Source organism: Meleagris gallopavo, chromosome 1, assembly GCF_905368555.1.
Source record: "Meleagris gallopavo chromosome 1, MGAL_WU_HG_1.1, whole genome shotgun sequence".
NCBI classification, from domain to species: domain Eukaryota; kingdom Metazoa; phylum Chordata; class Aves; order Galliformes; family Phasianidae; genus Meleagris; species Meleagris gallopavo.
In genome coordinates this window covers 42,194,157-42,205,678 of record NC_139404.1, presented here as the reverse complement: position 1 = coordinate 42,205,678, position 11,522 = coordinate 42,194,157, and positions in this window count along the sequence as shown.

The window sequence follows — 11,522 nt, the reverse complement described above, 5'->3', positions numbered from 1 at the left end:
CATTATGCTTCCCAGCCGCCAACTCAGGGAGAGGTACAGCAGCCTATATTCAAAATAACTAAATACCTATATTTTTTAACCTTAAAATGATGATGTTACTGTACTCTTACCTTATCTCACACGCTTTCCAAAAGGCATTTCTGTTACCTTCCAGACTGGACAGCCATCTCAAGGAAACAGTCTTTCCAAGGAGAAAGTTCTGTTCTGAAACTGAGAACCTACTTTAACTTTTCTAGTCTGGAAACCTTTTTGATATTTTATGCTCAATATTGATTCCCACTGTTGATATGAACTTCTTTTTTTTTTGTCTTTAAAAGATTTATACCACCTATTATGGGACATCTGAAGGTATAAAGAGAAAATTTAGGATCAATAAGCAAACTCTGTAACTACTCAGAGCTGTCCTAATTGACAAGTTACGCTCAAATAAATTCGACTGGGTAGCAAAGTTTGCCTAGGTTTTGCCTACAGGAACAAAATGCAGTTGTGGGTGTAGGAAAAGTAGGAGACAGAAAGTTTCATTGTCAACAGCTGCCTCAAAACTGTCCCAAAGACTTCTGAACTATACACTCTGGAGAGTCCACTTTCAGTCTGCAATTCAGCATCTAAAATCCTCTGCTGATTCTTCCCAGGCTTGCACCTTCTCTCAGTGCTCCTGGAAGTCTCCCTATGGCCTCCTGGCATCTCACAACAGTGCCACAGGACTTTCACAGTGCTGCTTCTTTATCTTAACCTGAACTCTTGGACTTGCTCCAGAAAGTTTTGTTGTTGTTACTACAGAGAAAAGAGAAAAACATTGTAAGGAAAAGAATTGTACCTGAGTAGGATTAACTTTTGTATTGAGTCAGCTGTGATATAAACCACAACTCTGGGTCAGTGAAGGAATATGTGGAAAATGGAGCTTAAACTATAATGTTTCCAAGAAATGGAGACTGGTAAAGGTGCAGATGACTGGAAAACTGGTAACAAAAACTATTCCTTCATTCTCTCTTCAGTGAGTCTGAAATTGAGGAATCTCAGAAGGAGAAATTAAATGCCTTTGCTTTTCACATACTGTTTCTCTTTTCAGATGAAAATAATGATAGAAGTGCACTATTGTGGTATAGTGGTAGTGAGAGTAAAGCTCTTGTGTTTAAAATACAGAAGTTCTGCTGCTTCTTCTCTCTCCAGTTTCCTAAGAAAAAGTTGGTTAGGCAAAAGTAAACAGCAGAATTTGCGAAATGTTGCAAGATGATAAGGTTCTTGTAAACATGGATGCTTTCATTAGCCCTACCTCTGCTCCTGACGGTCATGTAGGCAAGGATAAAGTAATAGTAATAAAAAATTAAATAAAATTGATGTTCATATAATCTGATGGTAAATATAACTCAAAATAACTTCATAGAAAAGAATGCCTGTGTGTTCATTTGCATTCCAATGTAAAATTAATGCTGCAAATGTTTCCAAATCAAGTTTTATCCAAAATGAGGCCAAGACTACAGTTTCTCTTCCTTCCTACTAAAAAAGTCAGTTTTCTTGTCTCAGAGCACGTTTCAGCTCATGCTAAACAAAAATTAGATCAAGAAATATGTCAAGCCTGAAATGGAAGCGTACTGCCACAGTCAGTTTGCAGTGGATCAAGTCTCAGGCTGTGGCAGCAGCAGTCAGCGAAGAGCTTACACACAGGTAAGACTCATAGAGTTATTCCACTCCTGTAGTTGCTAGTGGGCAGATTTTCTGAGCAACAGAATATTTCAGTTATTTAGAAAGTTAATTCCCAGTTATTTTGACTCTTCTTTTAAGAACACATGTATAATTCTATGTTTTTTATTTTTTGTTTATTTATTTATTTTTTATGACACATTTTGCTACCCCTAGACAAAAGCAGTATCTTCAAAGGTTGGTACCCTCACTGCTGCTGTTCGTCCATTGTGAAGGTTTATTAATGAATTTCCACTGTGAGGAAAGAATGTGCTTCTTTCTTCTTCACAGCTCCTCCTGCACTGCAAGGAAAACCTGAAGAGCAGATTTTGAAGATGAGAATGCTTTAAAGAAGTATGCAACAGGCAAAGCATACTCTGACATGACCCACTGCAATTCCATTGACTTTAGCAAAATTATTCATATCTTAAAATTCAAATGTGTTTTGACTAAGCACAGCAGAGAACTCAGTGGCTTCCAAGGTTTTCATTACCGTATCCACTGTGGCCTTCCAAACTGTTATTCCTCCTGGAGGTGAATGAAAATGTAAAATCCAGCAAGACTTTTTTGAAGTCAAATTTGCCAACTGGACATATAAGATACAGAACTGAAGGAGCAACAACAATTATAGAGATGTGACAGTCATTTATGAATAGATGAAAATGGTAAATAGATAAGAAGCGCCTTATGACAGCTATTTCAGTTGGCTACTTTCAACCAAAAACTTTCTTCTCTTGGCACAGGGAGCACCTGGTTAGCAATACAAGACAGCAGCATTGAATAGCTTGTGCTCCAAAGTGCCAGTCCATGAACATTTGTAAAGTAAATGTTTTGGGTGGTTTGATATTCAGTTTATTCCCACTTACATTTGCATCATTAGTTCTTTCTCACTGGCCAAATGGCATGCAAGACGGATACAGCTTGGACAGGCGGCCTACTGAAGTAAACAGTGATATAACTTCTCATGCCATGGCCAGATGTCAAGAATAGTTTTAGACTGTTAAAAAAATGAAACAGTTTATGGCTATAGTTTTGTGGAATTCTAAAATATTATAACCACATTATTTTGCAAATTACTTAAAATTTTCTCTTAGTTCAGTGTTTTGTGAAGTGACAGTCGTGTTCCTTAGTGAAAACAGCACATGACAGTAGCACTGAGATTCCTGGTGCACTGACAGCAAAATTTCCTTCAGGAAGGGTTGCTGCAATGTTTCAAGTCTGGAAACTGACAGATGTTGAACATTTCTTACCTCGAGGCCACAGATACCGGCTGTTTGATTTAAAGCATTAGAAGACTATCACCATGGCTAGGACTGAAGTTGATGCAGAATAAATAGCCACAGTAGTTGAACTCTTCTGATTTCCTATTGTTTTATTTGCCCTTGAGTGCACTGCACTACTTTGAACAGACACACCTCAGGGACTCACAGCAGACTCTCATCCCCTGATTGAAGCATGACTGATCCGACATTTGGTGTTTTGGAAAAAGCTGGTGTAAAGGCCATTATTTTATAATCACCAGGACAGTACACACTAGCGCTATTTCAAACCAAGAAACAGCAGTGCATAAGGTGCACTCTTAACAGACTAGCAACACTTTTTACTGGGGGCAAAATGGAAATCGTTTTTAACAAATCAGATTGTATCATTCACCTCTCGAAGATTTTAGGTTTCTAGAATGGTGAAAGACAACTTCCTGATGTAGCTGGGAAGAGATCCTATTATGGGAGGTGCCCTGCTAGACCTCTGTTCACAAACAGAGAAGAATGGTGGGAGATGTAGAGGTTGGGATCTTAGACAATATTAGACAATACTTAGTTCAGTATTATGAGAAACCTCTGAAGGAGTGGTAAGATGGTGGAATAAGTGCCCAAAGAGGTATTGGAGTCACCAACCCTGGAAATATTCAAGAAATGTTTAGACATGTTACTAAGGGACATAGTTAAGTGGGGAAATACTGGTGGTATGTAAATGTGGACTAGACGGTCTTAAGGGTGATTTCCAAACTTGGTGATTCTATGATTCTATGATATATGACTTTCATCAGAGCTGTTGTAGAGAAAATCAACTGCTTCATTCTAGTGTAAATATCAGGCAAACAATCACAAAGAGTTCATGTCCTGAAAATAAATTTTTCTGTACATATATTCATGTTCATACATACATATATAATTTAAATGTAAGTTGTTTTGCTGTTGCTAAAGGAACTGTTTTTCCACATGCCGCATGACTGGATTAATTGAGCTATTTGTACTATAAATTTGTAACCTGTACCTCCCTTTCCATGGAAGTGACAATGTTTGCAATTTTTCCCAGTCCCTACATGCATAGTGTAAGATGGCTGAAGACATTCTTTCTTCAGGGAAACTAACAATCCAAATATTCCCATAACCAGATTCCTAGAGTGTTAAGAACAAGTAGCTTTAGAGGAACTGTAGGCAAAGATATAAAGAGTAATTGCATTGCAAAGTTTCTTCATTTAGTGGTGATCTCATGGCTTGAAGTGATTGATTTTTGTGTTCTTTCTAGATATATCTTCCTCTCGCCTAGTATAATTGAAACAATGAGCTCTATAGCTTTTTTTCTTTTTCATTTTATTTGGTATACTAAACGAATTCAAAATCAGGTTTCAAGTTCTTTCATGCTCTATAAAAAAGTAACAACACTGAAGACAGATAATTGGTATTTTTACTCTTTTAAAAATTATGACATTTCAAAAAGGTTATGTTCCAATATTTCATTTTGTAAAAGTGTAATGTCATCCCCTCTTGTCCCCTTGTCATGTATGTGACACTATTATTCCTAACACCGTTCCTATGAATCTTGTAATGCCACTTTTCCTGTATTTCCTTGAATTCTAGGACTTTCCACAGATTATTATCAAAGAAATGAAAATTTGCTTTGATTTAAGGTTAAAATAGAGAGTTCTTAAAATTAAGGGGTAGAAAGCTATAATCATGCTGTCACAATTGTACATATTGGAGCATTCTGGGGAAGACACATTCCCAAGTATTCCCAAAGAAAATTTGTCCCACAGACCTTTGCCATCAGGGCAGTAGGCCACATGAACTTGTGTCCTTTCACCTGCCCCACATATGGAGGACACATCATTGTCCCCATGACAGTCATTCAGTAGAATGCAAATTCCAGTTCTGCTCACCCTTTTCCAGCTTTATAGCACAGTGTTATTGGATCCAAAGCTCCCAGAGCTTTGGGTTTCAAATTTTCGGTCATCCCCAGTATGGCTTTGCCCTGGGATTTTGAACTAAATTTTTGCTTTCTGTTCTGAAATGATCCATGCCACAGATCTGAAAATCTTTATCCTATTTAGTGTACTTGGAGAAAGTCACTCATGTTTCCTATGGGAGAAAAGTCCTTGACAGGCAGAAGCCTTTGGCTGTGACTCCTTTGAAGTCATTTTCTGAAATAGTACATATCCACAGAATATTTCTGTTTTGACAAATTTACTTTTTCTATAAACCAGGTGGTTATAAAATTCCCTGCTACCCTAAATTCAATTTACTGAATGTATTATTCATGGCACCCTAAGTAGTACCTCTTGAAGCTGACCTGTACCAATGATTCCATTCCTTACACAATCGATGTTTTCCCAAGCATTTCTTCCTTTTTGCTTTCTCTCTGTAAACCCTGTGATACATTCTTTTTTGATGAAGTGATCAGCACAGAACAGTGGTTCAGAGGAAGCTTTCTGATTGATATGATGGAGTTCACTTTCAATATCATTTTCAACATCGTTCCGTTTTTTGCATCCTAACATTCTGTTTGCTCTTTTGATCAATGCTGTGCATTGAGCAGAGGCTGTTATTGACTTTTTTCAGAGAAGCATCCAGGTCCTTTTTCCCTCTGTGGTGGCAGGTAATTTTGAGACCTACTCCCATTAGTAGGTCAGATTATTCTTGCCAATGCCCGCCATTATCTGTTTTCTGAGCCCTGCAAGGCAGGCAGGCAGGCAGTGGTCCTGCAATCAGGCTTCTCCCACAGGAGCACAGCTTGATATTTGGTCTGGGACAGCGTGAGCACACCACAGCTATCAAGTAGAGGTGTGGAGATAATGCCTTCCCCACAGAGCCATGTCCTTCCTCAGCAGCAGTGCGACCCTCTGAGTCTCTAGCAATTACACAGTTTGGTTGTGAGTCACCAGAGGAGCAGAAAGGAAACAGAAGAGAGGATGCCCTTTGTTTCTCAAAGAACTATGCCTCAGAAGCTGAGATTTTCTTGCAGACTGTATAAGGTATGAAGAAATTCTCTCTGGTATACAATTGGACAGCTAAGGATGAGACTTGGCAAGGTAACTTCCTTCATTTAAGTTGCTAATTACATTTCTATAAACATGTCTATGAGTGTCACTTAAAACTTCCATTTCTAAAGGCTGACTCTAAACACGAGTACAAAACCCACACACCCAAAGGGTGAGGAAAAAAAAAAGACAACATTATAAGATGCAGTAATAATTTTAAAAGTTTTTTCTATAGAAGGAAAAAAAAATAAACTGACGTGATAGGGACTTAAAGTTCTGACCAAAGAATGATCCTGCATTGGAACAAAGGATTTGGGAACATAGTTGGATGGCTATGTGACTAGAACCATGGGCGGCATGATTGTTTTAAGGAAAGCAGTATTTGCAGCTAGAGCTGTTTATCTTGTTTTGGTAGGGAGTTGACCTTGACAGTTATCTTGTTTTGCAGAGCTGAGCTTGCGTGCAGGCAGCTGTTCCATTTGGGCTCTGCATCACACATTGGCCGTGAGGACACAGCATGCCAGTGGAAAAACCCCTGCAGATCCTGGAGAGAATAAAAGTAGGAGGGAAGCCGTAGTGGATTTGAGAGGAAAGTGCCCATTGAAGCAGGGGAAGCCCTGCTGACACTACCTACTGAATCCACCACCGGTGTGTTCCTTCTCCTACTCAGAGCTTTGTCCATCTCTCAATGGTTGGTAAATAATGTTGTGCTTGCTTAAGGGAGCTTCTGGTTTAGCTTACTAGGATTCATATTGCACTTGCTTAGGGAGTTTCTGCTTGCTGCTTACTGGGGTTATCTAAGTGTATGCCTGTGTGCATGTGTCAAATAAAAAGTATAAACATCCATGCTGCCCTGAGCGTGTAGTTGCTTGCTTCTGCTCCTGAGACATTCTGTCTCTCAGATCCAAATGCATCATGAAACAAAGGGGTTTAACATTAGAGTGGTCAGCACAGAAAGATTTCTACATGGATATACAACCTAGATTTAGGATGAGAGGGAATGGACTTAAGTTGCAGCAGGGGAGGCTCAGTGTGGATATTAGAAAAAATTCCTTCCCTAGAACAGTGGTCAGGCACTGGAATTGGCTGCCCAGGGAGTCACCATCCCTGGAGGTGTTCAAGAAACATGTATATGTGGCGTTGAGGGACATGGTTTAATTGGCATCATTGGTGGTAGGTGGATGGTTGGACTCAGTGATCTAAGAGGTCTTTTCCGACCTTGACTCTAGGGTTCTATTTAATGGATTAATATTTTCTATGGAAGGCAATTGCTGAGAGATCAGTTTAGCCCCTCAGGTTCTGCAGTATGGCTGTTTGCTGCTTGTAGAACAGACAACATGGATTAAACCAGATTCATTTTTTTCCAGCAGATTAAGCAGCTGTCTTCTGTCGAGTTCCCTACTCAATTTGACTTGCCAGCACTTACTCATAAAAAAAATTGTCAGCTACTAGAGCATTAAAGTAGGACTGACTCTTTTGCATATATTTTTAACTTGATAGCAACAAAAGCTGTATTTTCCATTTATCTTTCAGCTACTTCCTGGATGAATACCATCCAGAAGAGAGCATGCCATGCCAGTATGATTAAAGGCAGCATCAGAAGCAGTGTTTCCTCCTGAGAGAGAGGCAATGTATGCCCTGCTAAACACTGCTCTGAAAAGGATGCTAATGTACAGCTGAGAGCTACCTATGTATAATCCCCTAATATTAGTGGTCAACCTACTAAATAACGATCTTATGAGACAGTAATACTAAAAACACAGCTAGGCCTCCAGAAGAAGCATTAAATTTCTGGTTTTATTTTTCTTTTCCAAGAAATGATCAATATTGAATATGAGGAGGAATCAAATTAACTTCTCTGTGACTCCTGTGCAAACTCCACTCTTCTGATTAATTTATTAACAGCACCTTAGCAAACACAGGACTTGCAATCAAGGTTGCTGAGATATAGCTTAGCAAATTACCTTGTTAATGAAGCATAAGAAGTAATAGAATTGCACTCAGCCTCTCTACTGTCTGGGATTGCAGAAAGGAAAATATAACACGTGCACTGTTAAAATACTGCATTTTCTTTCTTTTATCCAACTAAAGAGAGTTTTAGTGTAAATCTCCCCTGCAAAGCCACAGTTCTGTTATAGATGGTGTAGGGGAAATGTTATCACAGTCAGAACTGATGATTGAGCACCTGGTGAAGGGGATTGCTGGCCCAGAAAGCACATGTGCAAACAATTTACATGTGCTTCCCACCTGATCCTGGGTCCAACCTTCTCTAAGACCATTTAAGAGCTAGCTTCTGAAAGGAGAATGTTTTCTGGACAAAGGCTATTTTCTGAGAAAGAGTGCCTTGCAGTTAGAGAGCGTTATCACCAGCTGAGTAAGTCAACTTTTTCTTATGTGTGATCATCGGTATTTTAAAGAGCTTGTCAGAAACAAATATTGCTTCCTAGGACCAATAAATGAGTAAGACAGTGTTTTTTGCTATTTAGTCTCTCCCTTCTGAAGGTTTTCATTTCCAAGCAGATGTGCTAAAAGTGCTAAACCTTCTTAGAGGGCATTGGGGATGATAGCTGTTCTGGTTCAGAGAGTTTTCTCTGGGCTGTGTGCTGTTATTACACAAGGAAGCCCTAGATAGGATATAATGCTAGGGTAACTTACAGCTGCTCTCCCAGGTACAGGCTGGGGTCCTGTATGCGTGGGGCCCATGTATAGTGGCGTGGTGCAGTGTTGTTCACCCTAGCTGAAAGAAGTGAGGTATCAGTGTAATCTTCTGCAGACTGGGACCACGGAGATGATTGGAGACCTGAAGCATCTCCTCTGTGAGCAAAGATTGAGAGACTTAGAACTGTTTGGCTTGGAGAAAACTGAGGGGGATCTCATCAGTACAGTGTTATCACATAGCATGCTATAGGTTCTTGTTCTAATGGAGGCTACTGTGGTCATTCACCCCAGTTCACTATTACTTACCCCGTGTGTGTCTTGATTGCCTCAAGGTATTTTTCAGTCTGTTTAGGTTGTGTTTCTCTGATTAGAAGCAAGGGTGAAATATTCCTTCTCCCTTAGCTAAAGTGAGCTATGAAGCTAGAAATTTATGGAGATAAATCTGGAAAATGGAAGGGTGGAGAAGCATAAAAACAATAAATTGATAAATACCTGAGATGTATGCAATTAGTATCAATGACGAAGGAATTGTAGGAAAATAAGACATGAATTAAAAAACCTCACAGTGTTGAGAAATTGATGTAAACAAGTTACTCTGTGGCCTCAGCCCTTCAACTAGAAGCTTATGGTGGCAACTTGTATCCTAGAAGTAGCTTTTATATGTGGGAAAATAAAAAGGTGGAATGAGAACAGGAGGAAAAACTCAAGTTTTTTTTTTTTTTTTTTTTTAAATAATTCTGGAAATGCATCCTGAGACTGGGGGGGAGGGGAGAGGAATAAAAAAAGTACAATCAAACCTTGTAGTTGGCAACCAATTCTTTCTATAGGATTTATAGGAACTTTTTTTTTTTTGTACTCTTGTTCTACTTCTGTTCTTCAAGTTTCTTGGCAGCCAAAACATTATTTTGCTCAAGACAGAAGAAAAAATACAAGGCTTGTATGAGATTTCTTTTGGGAGTTGGTTTCTTCCATAAGGAAGATTACAAACTAGAACAAATCGTAGGATATAGCTGTAAAATAGACTATAAGGTAGCTTTATTTACACTTCTGGGTCTTAAAGTAAACACTGCTATTATCATTACTTCACTTGAGTTATTAAGTAGTGATCAAAGTCTTACTTTTTTTTTCTCACTATTCTTAGTAGTCTATACAGAAGCTGAGGAAAAGAGCACTATTGTGCTTTGCCCAACCTTTCATAATAGCTGCTGTCACTGTTGTGTTAGTACTTCTAAAAAAGCAATGAAACAAATCCTTTTTCCTTTGGCAAAGGAATCAAGATGTTTCTCCTGTGGCTGGTCTGCCTTGGTTTTATCTGATTTATTTTCTTTTTTTCCCCTCTGCTTTTGTTATATCTTTTATAAGATTAAGCTCTCTGGCCTTGAATGGTTCTTCTTCCTAGGGTCTCATAGGCAATGTTTATAATTATATTAATTTTGTGTTTAAGTTTTTTCTCAGTATGAATCACTCATGAGCTGAATGTCATTATTAAACTTCAGAGTCTAAGAAGATTATTGTTCAGTTTTCATTGTGTAATATACAGTGTGGGCAAAAAAAATAAAGCACTGGGAATTGTTCACTTGTGAATTAAGGGGAAAGAAATAAAATTAAAAATGGTTCTTGTCTTTGAGCTTTGTGAAATGCAGATTGATAGAAGTATAAATCTGTTGGAGTGGAGAAAACAGGCACTAGTTAATGAAGTGGTAATCAAAACAATACAGCTGCTTTTGTATGATACAGACTAGGATTTAAGTCACATTGCACCTGGTAAGTACTGTCCACGTATTCCTGTGAGACAGGAATTAATTACAACAGGGTGAGTTTCATTTTCAGAAAGAAGCCGATGGAGGAGATGAGATTGTTTGCTGACAAATGCTGGTTGTTAAATGCATTGTTGCCATAAGCCTCTTCTTTTCCACTTTGTTACTATAAATTATGTTCTAGAATGGGCCATGGAGTGTGATTCTCTTCAAGAACCAAAGTCATCTGCTTGCAGCTATGTCCAAGATTGATTTATTTTTATTTTTTTCCCCCCACAATCTGCTTTTACTTAGTTCTCTATTCTTCTGAAGAAATACATAGTATCTAGTATAGGCTTAGTTTGTGTAGGTTGCTCTGAAAGTAATGCCCTCTCTTTATTTCCGTGGAAACTACAACAGCTGTTTAACTACTGCTATGGTATGTTGTTGCTAGGGAGGTGTTATTCAAATAGCCTTTCATTAGTCCAAACAGATGGAAGTCACAAGGTGCCATATCTGGACTATATAGTGGGTATTTCTTTAAGTCTGTGGCAGTGTGCTCCATGAATTTCAAAATAGTATGGAGCCTGACATTATCATGCTGCAAGGAAAAAGTTATCTTCTCTGTTCTGTCTCGTACTCAGTGTTGTAGTGCATCAGTCAGAGTTGATGGCTTGTCTGGGTTCTGGGAAATCCAGGAGGATCACCCCTTTCCTATCCTAAAAGACTGTGTGTGTCCTGTTACTTCCTGAGGACTGTGTGCCTAAATTTTTAATTGGTAGGGAATTCATGTGTCGCCACTCCATGGGCTGCTGTTTTGACTCTGACTTTTTCCTCAGACTGCCCCTTTGCAGCTATCTTTTGCATGGTAAAAAAAATTTAATTGAATATTGGCCAAGAAATTCTGCCTCTACTTCCATACTGCCACCACCTGTTTCTGGTATAAGTAAATATAATAAAATAGGAGGCATTGCTTTCGGAGCAGTCCCTTTGCAATTAATTGCATCCACTTCTTAACTAATCAGGGTTGAATAAAGCACAAAATATCTATTTATTAGCGTCTTGCAATTTTTTTCTTGAAAGAATACAGATAAATTTCAAGTAGTATAAACTCCTCCCATTTAATGGAATGAGGGAAATAAATGCTTTTCCACTCTTGCAAGGGAAGAAATAAGGTATAGTTGCATAAA